General features: G+C 39.8%; 1 long non-coding RNA gene across 1 annotated transcript; it reads left to right on the top strand.

The window, feature by feature from the left end:
• Positions 1-1,818: 1,818 nt before the first annotated feature.
• On the top strand, positions 1,819-4,020 carry LOC148726174 (uncharacterized). Its single transcript, XR_015989356.1, has 2 exons — positions 1,819-2,124; positions 2,535-4,020. It is a non-coding gene; the product is annotated as an uncharacterized LOC148726174 (long non-coding RNA).
• Positions 4,021-13,445: the final 9,425 nt, after the last annotated feature.

A 13,445-nucleotide genomic window follows, 5' to 3' on the forward strand; every position in this document is an offset into this window, starting at 1 on the left:
AGTGGGGAGTAGTAGGTTGACGGTTAAATCTTATGGCCTTTGACAGAAGATGTTTCTTAGTAGGAGGAAGATATTTATTATTAGATATTTCTTATAAACGGAGATAAAATGTTCGCTAAATGAGTGGACAAAATATATGCAAAGATGTTCACACTTGACTCAGGCGATCTCAGAGGTACATCGGCTTTATGAATCTTCGGTAAAACATACATTCTAGGCAGCTGTTCGAGTCGTGGTCTCATCTTTTTTTAGACGGCCTCTACAAGATGTCCGCTTCGTTTCAAGCGCAGTTTCTAGGACAACCTCCTCAACAGTCTGTCGAATCTTTGTTCAAGTGCTGATACTGTCCACTTTCGATCACAGAGGACGTCTTTGCCTGATAGGTGTCGGCGTCTTGGAGGATTTCGGTCGTGTCATGATAAAATTTACTTGATCCCCCTCTAGGCTCTGTGATATTGCTATGATCTCCCCTTCCTTTTTAATGAGGGTCTCAGTGGAGTTAACTGTCAACCATCAAATGGCCAAAATATTAACCGTCAACCGCCAAAAATTAAACGCAATCTTTTTACCGTCAACCATCAAATAAGCAAGCCAATGCTAGCCGTCAAATGTCGGGTTCTGTTGTTTATTAATAAAAGTTTTGATATATCACAAAACACTTTTATGTAAGTCCTTTAACTTCTAGTCACGAGTAAACCTGGTCATCGATAGAACTGATTTCCAGTGTGGAAATACTTCTGGTGTTCTAAGACGTTCGTTATTTGTTAATAAAAGGTGTTATAAATTAACAGTTCTTTACAAACGCATCATAAGGAAAACTTTTTAGAAATGACATTCCAAAAAGGTTAACCGTCAACCGTCAAAAGGGCTTATTTTTAACCGTCAATCCGGCATCAACGTGAACCCACCCCCCCCCCCCCCCTTTGAGACCCTCTTTTATTGCCAGTTAATTGACGGTCAGTTTTCTATCTGTTCCTCCCCTCCTTTTATACTCTGTTGGCGATGACTGTTCCCCGACGAGCTCTCCCTGAAACCATGTGATGCTTCCCCCATAAATAATGATACGGTTATCTTGGGTAGCTACCCACATGCGTCTGAGTGTCCCGTTCGTGCCCATCCCTTTTGAGCTTTAAATTTTTTTATGTTTGTATATCTTCATTTTGATCTTGCCCAATAAACCTTGTTCCCTTCGTACACAGTCAAACACTTTCCTACAGAGGAATCCTGGCTTAGAATACAAATAGAGGAAAGCATCAGTTTAGCCACTTTTATGTTTTTACAATTTTCTAAGAGGTATATCCTTTTAAGCTTCACCTCCCCCCCCCCATTTCAGAGATAATGCCTGCAATTTAATAACCTTCAAAGGTCTTGCAGTGTATATTAATATATTAACCATATATCGAACACTCCCATAATGGAAATCCTCGCTTAGAATACAAATAAAGGAAAGCATCATTTTGCCGCTTCAATTTCTCAGAGTTTTCTGGGGAGGTATGCCCCCATAACCCCCCCCTCCCCCCGCCCCTCCAGTGATAATACCTGTAATATCACCATCAAAGGTCTTGCAGTTTATGGAAATCCTCGCTTAGGATACAAATAAAGGAAAGTATCACTTAAGCCACTTCAATTTTTCACAATTTTCTGGGAAAGTGTGCACCCTATAATTGTACACATGTAGATGTTAATTAAATGAATGTGTTCATTTCAGAAAGAAGTCACCTCTACCCGATGCATGTCTAATTGTCTCTTGGTTTTTATTTCAGGTAAGAATTATCTCCCTATAAAATGCACAAATTGAAATGCTGAAAATCCTTGACTTTTCACTCAGTGAGAGTCTCCCTGTAGATGTATCTGAATAATTTTATTTAGTACAATTATAAACACTTACAGCCATATGGTTGATAATAGGTAATTGTTTGTCAGCTTCACGTGAGTTTGAGGATATTTTATTTAGAACAGTTGCCTAGTTTAACTAATTAATTTAGCTTATTATGCTCGCCTAATGCATGGATATTTTTGGTTTCACAATAGAGTATATTTTTTTTAATTTTTGTACATCTTAGGAAGAAATATAATGACTTAAATCCGGAGTCTCTGGCTTTTATGATTTTCAAGTATTTATGGGTAAGAATCCATTGTGTAAACTATTAAATTACAATAGAATGCTAGAAATTCTTCATTTCTGAACTTCACTGTCATTGCATATTTACGGTCATAGCGGCAAAGGCAAAGTAATAGTCAAACTGGAAAGTAATTTTTAGCTTAAAACCGTTGAAAAGAAAATTTTATGTGACTTGTTCTCACAAAGGATCGGTCTAAATATGTGTAGTCAAATAAATTCCTCAGACGAGAGTGTTGGGAAAAGACGAGTAGTTCAATTTGTGCCATTTTTGATGATTGGCGCTGTTAAAAATGAGCCTTTGAAGTGCTGAAGCGATTTTCGCTTGGAAAAAAGTTATTTTACAATATTTCGAAAAACCAATGTGGTTTCAATAGTTTGACTTAATACCTTACGAGATCTATTGTTATTATAGATGGTTATGATCCCACCAAAATGATTTAGAACATTCGCCAACTCTACGAAATTCGCGAGGGTACGATAAACCCCCCTCCGTGGTGTGACCACTTAAACTTTTCTCTTGGAGACTTCTACACCAGACTTAAAGTCGTCTACAAAGAGAGAGCGAGAGGAACAGCTACGGTCCGAGTTGTCACAATGTCTGAGATCTTCATCCCGCAAGAGCAATGTGAAGAACCAAGAGTTGTATTAATCGAGGGTAAGCCTGGCGTGGGAAAGACAACTTCTCAAAAACGCGCAACCGGAAATTAGTTCGCAAAATTCCTCATAGTGCTTTTGATTAAATGTTGTGAAGTCCAGTCTGACCTTTGGGAAGCCATTAATGATGAACTGCTACCTCGAGATGTCGGTGACGACCAAAGAAAGAGATTCTTCGACCTCACTCGCCACAGTCAATCTGAAGTTCTGCTTATACTCGATGGATCGGATGAAGTTTCTGAGAAGAAGCTACCAATTTTTTTCAGAAATTGTTGAAGGCCGAGTGTTACAATAATGTCGCGTGGTTGTTACGGCACGGCACGAAGCTGGAGTCAAATTTCGAAAATACTGCGATACGCTTCTTCAGGACTTTACGAAAGCCAATTGAAACACCTTGGCTCGATAGCTTTGAAAGGTTTACTTGAAGAGAACTTGGACTTTGACGAAAAGGAGCTTGGAAAAAAAAAAGGAAAGCGATTTACCTGGATTTGGATTTTTGTCAGTTCAGCCCTGAGGCAGTAAACTAAGACCGACTAGACCTTATGGCTTTCTTCACAAGACTTTCCAAGAATTCTTCGCAGCATTCTATCTCAGTTGTCAGCTTATCAAGAAAGAAATTAACACGGACAGCATAACTGATGACAGACGATATCGCCACGAGCTAAAAGAAGTGCTTCTGTTTACATTTGGCATTCTGGCAGCGCAGTCCCAGGAAACAGCAGAGAACCTTGTGAAAAGTATGGCAGCACAGTCAAACCAGGAGGGTGAGGCTTAGGAAGCCGCAGATACTATCTTTGATAAATTAGACTACATTTATGAATGCAAAAATGACAACAACCTTGAGCGTTTGAAAGAAAATTCATCTCGGAAATTGCCGCATTGACCTTGAAATTACTTTTGTGATTCTGGTGCTGCTGCTCTGACTGTTGTAGGAGTGTAATCCATCTCTGACCGAGTTGGACGGGCTTCTTCCAGAAAATTTGTACTCAGCCCAAGGACCAATTTTAAAAAGCGATAACGTAATGAATAATCAGCGACTCACGACTCGTACACTGAGCAGAGGAAATGTACAGTAGCTTCTACTTATCGATATCAGTATTAATGTAAGACTTATGTAGCATTTGTTTACTAGGAAGTTTTTCTTTTCTTGGGGCGGTATTTGAATAATAAATGTATTTCTTAAGACTTTTAACTGCTGTAACTAAAGGTGTTATCAGCAGAATTTAAATTTTTCTTTACTTATAGTTTTTTGTTTTGAAAATTTTTCTGAAAATCCGTTTGATTACGATGCTCCTCAGTGGACTGTTTCCTTACTACTGCATGTCACCTTTCTTGCTTGAGATCTGTTTCCTCACTGCATGTCACCTTTCTTGCTTGAGATCTGTTTCCTCACTGCATGTCACCTTTCTTGCTTGAGATCTGTTTCCTCACTGCATGTCACCTTTTTTGCTTGAGATCTGTTTCCTCACTGCATGTCACCTTTCTTGCTTGAGATCTGTTTCCTTACTGCATGTCACCTTTTTTGCTTGAGATCTGTTTCCTTACTGCATGTCACCTTTTTTGCTTGAGATCTGTTTCCTTACTTCATGTCACCTTTTTTGCTTGAGATCTAGAGCTTTTGGAAGCTGACCCATGGTCTGATATAATTTGGATGCTTTACAAATTAGGTTTTTACTCATTTTAGGAATGCTGAATGAAAGAGTGAATTGTCTTGCTAACTGAAAAATGAAGAAAGGGAAAAAAAGAGAAAAAGGACATTGACCGCAGCTACGGATTCCCCAGGTGTTCAAACTTTCCCAACCCCTCCCTTCCCCTCTAATATTGTCAGCTGTTTCTTTTATCGCAGAATTTTGAGATAGGAGCGAGTAGGAAAGGAAGAGCAAGAAAACTGCGGAAAGGGGGAGTTATAACCTGGGTCTGTATAACAGGTTCACAGCCTTTAAACGATGTAAAACGAATGGAAAAAGCTTGCAATGACGAAAGAGAATGGAGAAGAGAGCGAAAAAGCGAAATAAAGTTATGCATGTCATAATTAGTGAGAAGACATCTGTGTATAATAAGAGAAAGATCGTATAATCGATCAAAAATGGTTGCTGGGGAAATCCGACCCTAAAAATTACCCCTTTTTCGCATGCTCCTTTTGGGAGTAACTCTCCCTTTCCCATCATGCATCGGGAGAGGAGGTCAATTTTAGAAGGAGGGATTCAATTGTCTCCCTAACTCCCTCCCCCCTCCCTCATGTACCCTTGTAGGAGGTGACGTTTACACCCAGGCTGCACATTCTCCTTTTGAAGTTGCCCTTTCTCCCCATCCCCTCACTCACACACATACGCCCAACCCTTGACATACGCGAGTGGAAGTCAAGTTTACTGAAATAGGTATCTATTTTATCGTCCCGCACATGAATCTAGTTTAAATTTCCTAAAGTCCCTACCCCTCCCCCCTTCGTTCTCAGCTCCGCCGTAGCTACGTAATTATTACCTTGGAACATACATTTTCACCCATAGACCCAACATGAGATGAAAGCGCAAACGAAAGACAAACATTGTGTAGTTAGAGGGAAGAGGTTTGAATGAGAAGTTACAATCAGAATACTCGGTGTAATTTTGTCGGACGTTTCTTTACTGAAAATTGCAAATTAATATCATGTCAACTGAAAAGATACTTCAAACAACAAACATATGAAATACATATATATGAACTGCGGTTATGCGGTTACTGCGAAGGATCGTGCACATATATGAAAAGATAATCTCTTTAAAAGTCTCTCTCGTGGTCAAGAGTCAAACTGTAAACAAAGCTCTCTTACAAATAAATTCATCTATCAACCGGAAATATTCATACGCCTTTTTTTATAACACAACATGTTACCCTCCAAACCCTCTGCATAAAAATAAACGCCCCTCGGGAAGTGACTCTCTTTTTCATCACATCACTGTTTCATAACAACATCCCCCCTCTCATTGATAGTCAAATTGCTGTCACCTTTCTATAGTCCTACCTTTACACTGTATCGGCGACGACTGTTTTCCGCAATCCGCCTTATCATCTCGTGATCACATTATCTGGTTTTCAACGCCCCCAATTTTTGTTGGAATTTCTCCTTCTTAAGTCATTACAATATCAAGCCGACAAATAACGAGATTAAAGAAAAATAACAATTGATCCAATACCAAATTCTCCAAACTAGTCTCGTAAGAATTGTACCGCAGAGAGTAAGGAGAATTACTTATGAGATCTCGGGAGTGAAAGATCGAGTTAACTTTTCTTGAGAAGATTCTACAGGATTCATTACTTGCATCGTTTACGAAAATCACTCGAGGAATGTAATTCCACAACAGGAGCAAAGATCAACAACCCTTACTCACAATTTTTCCATCACTTATCCAAACGTAGCATACCCAAATCTCAAAGTTAAGACGATGTCATATCTCGGTTGATTCAATGTTTGCTGCGTGCTTTTACAGAACAATTTCGACATGTATGGCCTTACGCTGAAATTTTTGCAAACGAAGTGTAGCCAAAGGACGCTTCAACTTAAAATCTCAAATTAGGCATTGTGTTTGTCTCAAGCCTCATCACGGACGCGTGGTAGACCTTGTACCCTCAAATTAAAATGTTTTCAACGGTGTCGGGGCTCTTCAAGCATTTCCTTTCCCTTTTTGGTCGTCAAACGCCTACATATCTTACAGAATTCGTGCATAACACTCATTTGTAAAGCATAGCTCAAGATGAGGAGCACAAAGAACGAGGAATATTTCACTAAGACGTTCGCGTGACATCATTTTAATAGCTAATATCTCTACAATGACATTCTCCAGAGTGAGAAAGTCTTAAGAAGAAAATTTTCTTCTTCTCCTTTAATTTAGTTTCTGTTGTCTCAAATTGATCCAGCAAATGCGTTTAGTCTTTTGATGTGGTCTAGCAACTGAATGGCAGATCAGTCTTTGAGTTTCTGTGCTTTTTGTGTCTTTTTGTGACATTTAAATAAATAATTTCCATTCACCTCTGTGAGGCGAAAGGTGAAAACTGAATACTGAAACATATATTCCCCAATCGAGCCAGAAGCACGCGAGGAGCGTGGAGGGACGCGATCACGTAAGGCCTGCGGGATGAGATTTCTCAGGCTCTCTTTATTTTGACTTTTGATTCAAACCTACAGAATTACGAACCCAATAATTGTACTATAAGAATGAAGAATCGGGTTAATTTTAGGGATCTGCCAAAAGATTATAATTAAAAAAAAAAGCTGTATTTCTGTAGGAAAATTCATTGCTGGACAAGGGAATTCGATGTTAAATTGCACTCGAAAACCGATGTCGCACGAATCGTGAAGCGATAAGTGAAATATCGGTTTTCAAGTGTAATACAACGGCAAATTCACGAGTCAGGTAAAGAATTTTCCTTGAATTGCAAAACCTAATGAAAGAAAGAAAATCTATGAAACTACAGGAACATTGTTTGTTTTTATCGTGAGCGCGAAACAAGAGATGCGAAACTATATCACTTTGCCTTGTTTTCAATATGCAACTCTACTATAAACACCTCGCTTCGATAACCGATCAGAATGCGAGATTTAACTCAGTTATGCGGTTCTACCTGTAATCATCTTCGCGATCTCAACTTCGTGTAACGCAGACAACAAAGTTTCCGAGGAACTGGCTTTATCGCATGCTCGTCTTCCTCTGGAAGCGCCTTTAAACAAGGACCCTGACTATAAAAGGGATAGCTCCTCCCCCGTCTTGTAACACAATCTCTGCTTCCATGGCTAATCGAAGATGGCTGACTAATGGAAGGTGAAGGGGGAAAAAGAGATTTATACACGAAGACCGATATCCTTGTCTTGTTTCAATTGATTTCCACTTGAAAATGTTTTTATTGACGATTAAAAAGGGACGAATGGAGAAATACTGATCTTCATTTGCAAAACTCAAAAAATTAGGCTATCGCAATTTGAATTTCGCGCTCCTAACGGCTCCTCCTATCGCGAGATGGTCGTACTGGCCCTCTGACTCCCCTCCGTTTGCCTCAACTTCTTGAGCCGTCGATATCATTGACTAGAGGATCTCAGTACTGTGACATGCTCAGAGAGAGTGGTTTTCATGTACATATATGTACATTTATGTACATGTATGTAAATGTGTGTACGTGTATGTTGCGACATAACTCATCTTCCACTTCGAATTGATCCATTTTACGGTTGCTACAGTCGCGCACTAACTAGTCTTTGGCTTTAAAATTGCATTTTATTTTGCCATGGCGGATTTTCCATCAAAAAAAAGCCAAAATAGCGGCGCGAGGTCTACGAGTCCGTTATACACTGGAGCTGGCGGTCGAACCCGGAATGGAAGAGCGATTGGAAAGCGTGAAGACAAGAATTCAGCGGTTGAAGGAACGCCTTCATTTAGCGAGTCGAACACCGATGGCAAATGTTATTTTGATGGAACGACTCTTAGACTTATTCGAATGGTCTGAACAAAGAGGTATGGTAAGTGAAAGTCACTCCTCTTTGTTTAGATCTTGCTCGTTCGCTCAGGCTTCTCATCTCGCCAGCGACGCGGCCACCCAAACCGACATAAACGGGTCCAATGTTTTATCGCACGTTTTGAGTTTTGGGGAGAAAAAGCCTCAAAAAAGGAAAAAAAAATAGAGCGAGGTTCGAGAATAGGTCCCTTTCAAAGGAACATAGTTTTCTAAGTATTTTGACACGGCACTATGTAGGATATTTTTTGCCTGAACATTTTAGACGCGCGTTGCAACGAGAAGCCTATTTCACTAGCTACTTACGAAAAGGTCGAGGTTTTCAATAGTTCTTGAGGACCGTTCAGGCAATATAGCCGATGATAATTTGTTTTCCATCGGATTTCAGTCAACCAGACATGTTTCCAATCCGTGATCGAAATTATTTTATATGAGCACCCACGGGATTCGTATTTCAACACCACATATTCCGTTGGAGAAATGGCGCGCGATTCAAATAAAAATTCTATCCAACGTGATCTCTTGTTTAATCGCAGAGGAGTTCTTGTAAAAGTGTCACATGAAATCCCGTAGACGAAACGTCGAAGAAGCTAACCACTTTATTACAAAAATACAAAACCGGTATGAGAAGAGGATTTTTGTGAAAGATAATAAAGGTCATAAAAGCTAGTCCTCACCGCTAGCCCTCTGGCCGTTTGCCTTCCTTACAGAAATGACATCGCAAGCGGGTGTACATTCCGTGGAGCCAACTGAGTGGAGCCGATCATCTTTTCTTTGCCGTAAACGAAAATGGCAAAATTCGTAGAAGTTTGAGATATGCACTGGCTGCAAGTGACCTTTCGGTTACAATAGTTTTGCAGATATCGCACGGTCACGGACTGGTTGATGTCGACAGTTCGGTGTCAGGGGTGAAATGACTGACGGCTTGCCCAGGGCAAAAGTCCTTTTATAGTCAGGGTCCTTGTTTAAATCATGTGGTGTTTTGTTGAAATGTACGCTACTTCACAGGTCTTTTTCTTAGTGACCATAGCAGACTTGTGCTTGCGAAATCTAACTCTAAAGTCATTTTTTGACTTAACATTTTCAGTGGATTCGACAATTTTTCCATTTCTTTTTATTGTGATAATTTTTCGCGTAGTAATTACTGTTTTTGTTTATGTGTCATCACGCCCTATATAAATCTATTTAAAGTGCTACTGAAACGTAATTTTCATATCCGAGATTTTTGCAATATAATAGAGTTTGAACGTTATTTGCACACGCTGTGTACTTTTTTTGGGCCAACGCATAGCGGAAAGTACATTTTTAACAATTCGGAGTTGACCGGCTGAGATCAAAATTGGCGGCCATCTTGGCGCGGCCAAAACAGCCCTGTGACGTCACTGGTTGTGTACTTTTGTGAAAGAAGGGTAAAACCATGGAGTGTGGCTTGCATGTTGGGAAGCCGAAAAAGAGGATTTCGGGCAAAATGCCATCCTCGTCTTCTTCATCGGCCGCCATATCGGCTTCTTGGCTATCTGCGAGAGGTTCGCCTGGATAGGGAGCAAAATTCCCGACTGATACCGACAACGAATCTCTACCAGTCTATTTAGTTAATCGGCAACTGACGAGATCCACAAGATTAGGATCGAAACCGCGGTCTTGCCTGACCATCTACAGAAAATGTCGAAAGACATTATAACGGCAGATGGGCTACTAAACGCCCCGGACCAAAGCAATGCCATTCAGAGAATGAAGAAAACATGGAAGCCTCATACGATACCGCCACTGAAGATGATCTACTCGGCAAGTCTGACGATAACGAACAAATCCCTCTGTAAAAAATGCCCAGCAGAACATGCCCAGAATCCCTACAATATAGGGCGAGGGCCAAAATAAGAGCAGACGAGGATTTAAAAAATGAGATAAAGCAAATCCTTAACAACCCGGAGCAAGAAACAGTAAAGGCGATCATGTGCTTCTATGAACGTGAAATCGGTCGTATTAATACCGAAATAAAGAAAAGAAAACGGGCCAAAACGGCTGGAACACTGAACACCAAGAACTGTAGTACGATCGAATCAGCGCGCGTGGCGCAAGCTGAAAGTAATCAAGACAACTTAACGATCGAAACTACAAAAAAAATGGCTGTACATCTACGAAGGCGAACGATTCGAAAAAGACGCAATCCCTGATGTGCGTACTCAGTGCCACACAAAAAGCAAATTCTTATGAAAAACTGGCATTTAATAGAAACACAACCACTACTGAGCGAACTATACAAAAATCCGCCGCTCGTATCTTACAAAAGAGGGCTGTCGCTCAAAGACATACTCGTGAGGGCTAAACTTTGAATAGGCTACTCTAAACACACGCTGGGGAGTCGTGTTGGCCTATCAACCCCATTTTACGGCACCATCTTCCTCTTCGCTACTGGAGACAACTTCGCTTCGTTCAGAAGAAGATTCACTTGACAAAACTTCAATATCTGCCATCTCCTTCGCCCACGAATACAAACAAACAGTGAGTGAAATAAACCATGCTATCGGAGTGAACACAACCAGTGACGTCATCAATCCATTTCGCTCGGTACCAGAGCCCGGACATGGTTTTGTGTAAAATTTTTGATTTGAACGGTTGAAAAAGATATCTTTCGCCTCATTTTGGCCAAAGCAAATTATCTCATGATGATCACCATATTCAAAACTACAGGTTAGAGCAAAAATTTCAGATACGAAAATTTCGTTTCAGTAGCACTTTAAGGAATTTGTAAGTCATTGTGTTACAGCTGATGAAGGTCTCGGACCGAAACGTTTTTTATTAAACTTTTTGGACTTTTTATTGAGTATATGTCTTCCTTCGCTCGAAGTTGTCCGTCCTCGTGTGCCACACTACTTCTCCTACCATTTATAGAGGTTTGGACTGTGAATCCTTTTGGATCCTTCTGGCGCGTCGTCACTGTTGGCTCGAGGCCTTTTAACTTATTATATATATATATATATATATATATATATGTATATACTAAAATAAATGAAAAACGAAAGTCCTCTTTCTTTTTCTTTTATATATATATATATATATATATATATATATGAAAAAGTTCTAATCCTACAAATCGGATTCTTTTAGACGAATGAAAGAACTAAGGGGAAAAAATTGCTTACACATTTGTTTAAGAAAAAAGTAAAAAAACTAGAAAATGTATCAAATACTGAGTTTAAGAAATGATACCACAACTTTACTTGGACCCTTCTATTTCTGTAACTTCTCCCCTTTCTTTTTCCTGGTATCTTAGTCTTTTGCATCGATCTCTGATGTCGTTCAAACATCTGGTGCCAGTGAGGGTTGACTCCTTCATGGTCTCCACACACAAACACTTTCTACCAGCTTCACCGCAAACTGGGTTGCCGACCCCAATTTCGAGTAGCAGGCGAGATACTCTTTTGACCCAAGGCGTATAGTATCTTGGCCTCCTATTAACACATGCACCTCGGAAAGAAAGCTTATTACAAATAGCATGAAGAAAGTTGTGAGTTGTATTGATGGGTTGTGTAAAAATAATTGCGTTGACAAGTTAAGTTAAGAACATCACACAGGCTTTGTGTTGCCATGTCGTAATGCAAATGTAAAAGCACTTAAACTTATCAAAAGGACGGGTCATGGTAACCTGGTTACATAAAGTCATGGAGTGCCACACATGCGCATTTTACCATCACATATCGGTTATCTCCGGACCGGTTGTCTGCATGCCTCTTTCAATTTTGTCAATTTTCTCTTCGAGCTTTATGTTCTCTTCTTTTAATTCTTTATTTTTCTCTCCATTTTTATCAGTTGAAACAAAAAATGCGGTTGATAAATATATGACAATGGCAAAATGTGATTAACTGAAAACATGGAGTTGCAGTCTTTTATAATTGATTCTATACGGGGACTGGTTATTATTTATCCGCGGCATAATGTTCTCGAATGGAAAGTTGTATGCATGCAAGGTACAGGAAGACAATTCAAATGAAACAAGCATCTTTAATTTGTGGATATTTAGCACACCTGGATTATACGTATAAATTACTTTGCACTTGAAGCAAATAAAAGGTTTTGACGGTGGAGGGTGCAAAAAAATTCTTTTTCTTTCCTTGCTTCTTGTTCTTTCCTTCGATCTCTTTTTCTCTTAACAACCGCATTTGCGTGTTCCTGAGTTACATAACAATGCAGTGAGGTTTGTTCTCTACATGATGGTCATCGGTAAAAACTGCCTGCTCAGTGTGCCTCAAACGGTTTACCAAACACAGAGGCGGCGGAACATTTTGAAACACGGGGACTTATCTCTTACCCGGCCATGCGTATAAGAAGTGTACCACGTCTGCAACGGGATACCCGAGGAGACTGGGTCCGAGTGTGTTAATAAATTAAAAAACGGCGCGGTCAGAGGCGTGGAACGGAGTGAGCCGAGTAGCCGAAGTGCCGAGGTATTGAGTAGCCGAAGATTGAGTTGGTCGCAGGCAGTTCATGACTTCGAGTATGGTGATCGATTTGTGACTTACTTTCATTTTTTTCCGGTACAGTCTGAAATGTTCAGCTTAGCATTCGATCGTGTTTCCCAGAGAAAATTAAGTCATGTCTAATTTTCTAGACACGCTGTCTAGTGTAATAGAGTATTGCCACAACTGACAAACTTCTTGAACACGGGTCGGAGCTGTTAAAAAAAAAGTTCATAACATTATTTCACCACATGCGAAACTGATAAAAGGATTTACGAAAGTATCACGTAATGTAGTCTAGTTATGCAATTCTTAAAGCTTCGCTCGTAACCTTCACAGATTTTGATCGTCTCAAGTCAACAATAAGTAATAACCACGAAAACGTAGTGTGGTCTGCCTGTGGACATACCGCGGTTGGAGTTTTATCTTTGAATTCTCTTTTGTTAGATTCTAAATAACAAATAATATCCACAATCAGGGTTAAACTAGTCATACGTTAAGAACTTATTTTTCATTGACCGTTAAAATCATATTCATTCATAAAGCCACCGCTCTAGAGCAAAGGTATAAGGTGTTGTAAACAATTAACTTGCTGCTCCGTCTCACAGACTTGTTCATCACGGAACCCGACCTGAACATGCAAGAAAAATGAAATCTATTGGGTAAAGTAACTATCAAACGAATTCTACGTATTTTATGAAGTTGTTGGCTTCAGTAGAGATGAATTGACG

This window comes from Stylophora pistillata, chromosome 7, assembly GCF_964205215.1.
Source record: "Stylophora pistillata chromosome 7, jaStyPist1.2, whole genome shotgun sequence".
Classification (NCBI taxonomy): Eukaryota; Metazoa; Cnidaria; class Anthozoa; order Scleractinia; family Pocilloporidae; genus Stylophora; species Stylophora pistillata.